Here is a 3,009-nt window from a genome sequence, read left to right as displayed (position 1 = left end):
TTTAGATATTATGGTTTAGAAATTTAGGGTTTAGGGTTTAGATTTAGGGTTTAGATTGAGTTTTTTAACACGAACGGTTTAGGGTTTAGAGTTTAGAGTTTAAGGTTTAGAGTTTGGTGTTTTGGTTTTATGGAATAAACCCAAAACACCAATTGTTCGTGAAGAATGTTAACGTTTTTTTTCTTCATGTTTTATGAAGTAAAATTTAGCCCGATTTAGAGTTTAGGGTTTAGGGTTTAGGGTTTAGGCTTTGGTGTTTTGGGTTTATTCCATAAAACCAAAACACCAAAGCCTAAACCCTAAACCCTAAACTCTAAATCGGGCTAAATTTTACTTCATAAAACATGAAGAAAAAAAACGTTAACATTCTTCACGAACAATATTATCTTGAATGTTATTTTTGTCAATCGTTTTCCCGCCAAAATAATAACATTCATTACGAAGTGTCTTTTCTAAATGTTCATATTTTCATCCAATCTATAATGTTCGTGAACAATGTTTTTTCCAAAAACGAATTTTTTTTTTTGCTTCCCCCGCTTCTCCCCGATTGGTTCTTTCCCCATTGATCATGCCCCTATATATATATATATATATATATATATATATATATATATATATATATATATATATATATATATATATATATATATATATATATATATATATATATTACTTGGAATAATTAAATGTTCTGTTCATTGAAGAATTATATAATTTATGAACCAAAAATGTTTCGGGTCAGCCCGACCCCTACTTGAATTACCTATTCTGATCCAAAGCCGTTCATTTTTTACATGACACATCAATCTAAAAAGTACCTGCATTTCTTGATATGAACACCCCACTTCTTTGCTTTACTCAATTTACTTCTACTTCTACCAACCTACAACATAACCTACTTATACCGATTATAATTTAATTAATGGTTAATGATGTTTATGTTTATATTCAAAAGCAATATAAATTCAAGTTGAGAGAAAAGATTAGTACCTCAGACGGACCAACCAACCAACCAATGGAAGAAAGGGACTGTTAGCGCTGCATTAAACTCCGCTGCCCATTTTGTAGGTGGAAACAATTTCTTGAACTGCATATTAAGTAATCAATAATAACATCACATAACACGTACATTAGTAGCAAAGTGTAAAGGTTGCAAAATGAGAGGGCCGGGACATGGGTACCTGACCGGGAGGAAGCATGGAAAGAAGGGCCTACCTTACAACTTCTTGTTGTTGTATACAATTTCTCCCTTACATAACTCATCTCGACACATGAACAAAACTTTCATAATCATAATCGAACAATCCTTTTTTTTTCTTACCATCTATTTCTTTATTTGGTTTACCTGAAAACTTCTCCATTTTTCTAGCAAATAAACTCATGAATACCTTGTCAAAAACTCCATCATTATATTTTATTTTCTGACCCATTGGTGCCGGTTGTCCAGAGTCCTGATGGTTCTGCTATCCCGCACCGTATGAAACTGAAACTGTAATGTTGGTTGTGTTCTTTCAGTGGTGAACAACATTTGTGAAGGTCAGCTTTAGCTTTAGCTTTATGTTCGATATTGTTGTTTGTATGATCTTATCGAAAGAAAAATAATGAAACGAAATGGTACCAACTTGAAAATCGAAGCAAAACGTCGATTGATATTTGCCTAATGAGCAGCTCAAAAACTTACTTTGCGATACATTTAGAACAATATAATTGATTATGACCTAAAATCACAATAAAATCAACACAATATAAGCACATATACCTGCCATTTCCTAAATTACCATATTGAGCAGTATTCGACAAATTGTAGCAAACATACTTTACTTTGGTTTTTAACTCTACAATAAACATAACATAATTACAGTTGAACATTTTAGTGAATACCTTATAGGAGGCAATATAAGATCAAACGATAACATACCTTATAAGAGTCAATAACACAACGTTGTTGCTTCGTTTTAAAGGGTTCGCACTTTCCTCTCCGACTCACCAGTATATTTGATTTTCCTCTCCATATAGCGTGAAGCACGATTGTTTATTAGCAAGAATGCTACAAAAAAAAAAAAAAAAAAAAAACAACCAGAATCCAATTACATTTTTACTTCTCATAAAAATGTGTCAACACATCACACATGTGTCAACTCCTATTTTTCCTCATTTATAGTTTACAAATTCCACTTATCCCCCTTTTTAATTTATCTCATTATACAATTTCATCGTTAAGTAAAAGCATTATCCAATATTTTTCTTCTTTTTAACTATGACAAAGCTGCTACTCAGTGACGGAGCTTGAACAGTAACGTTGAGGGAGCCAAAAAATTCAAGCAAAATATATAGTGTCTCTTATAGTAAATACTCTTTAATACAAACATTTAACGATATGCTACCTCCGTCCCACCAGAAGTGTCCACTTTGACTTTTGACAGTCTTTATTTGTCAACTTTGACTATAAATATTTATGTTCTTGTTATATAATATTTGATGAAAATTATATGAATGGATTGAATTTTTATTATGTTTTCATTGATATAACTTTCATCAAATATTACATAACACTAATAAAAATATCTAAAATCAAAGTTGAATAAGGAAGACTGGAAAATTCAAAGTGGACACTTCTGGTGGGATGGAGGGAGTACAATTTAATAAATAAAATATTTTTTAATTGACCATGTAAGTTAAAATTGAATAACATATGCTAATTATGGAAAATGGTCATAAGCCCAATATATTTATAATTAAAAAACCGATGATCCACGTTCTAACTTTTATTTAGGGGCCGAGATTACAACTTGTCTCATATATTAATCCCTAAAACTAAAGTAAATAAGTAATTGCTACTAAGAAGATAATCTTTTGGAGGGACCATGGCCCCCTCCTGCCCCAATGAAGCTCCGTCGCTGCTGCTACCCAACAAAATTTCATTCATCCATGTATCAAAATCATATGGAGTATCCATTCACTTTATGATTTCCTTAACTATGATATGTTTAATCAATATGTTTAATTTTT

At 31.4% G+C, this 3,009-nt stretch overlaps 1 pseudogene; it reads right to left on the bottom strand.

Annotated features, from left to right (window-relative positions):
* Positions 1-802: 802 nt before the first annotated feature.
* LOC139887743 (beta-carotene isomerase D27, chloroplastic-like) lies at positions 803-1,693 on the bottom strand (annotated as a pseudogene).
* Positions 1,694-3,009: the final 1,316 nt, after the last annotated feature.

This window comes from Rutidosis leptorrhynchoides, chromosome 2, assembly GCF_046630445.1.
Source record: "Rutidosis leptorrhynchoides isolate AG116_Rl617_1_P2 chromosome 2, CSIRO_AGI_Rlap_v1, whole genome shotgun sequence".
In the NCBI taxonomy this organism is placed as follows: Eukaryota; Viridiplantae; Streptophyta; class Magnoliopsida; order Asterales; family Asteraceae; genus Rutidosis; species Rutidosis leptorrhynchoides.
Note: the sequence above shows the minus strand (reverse complement) of the source record. Positions and strands in the feature narration are given on the sequence as shown.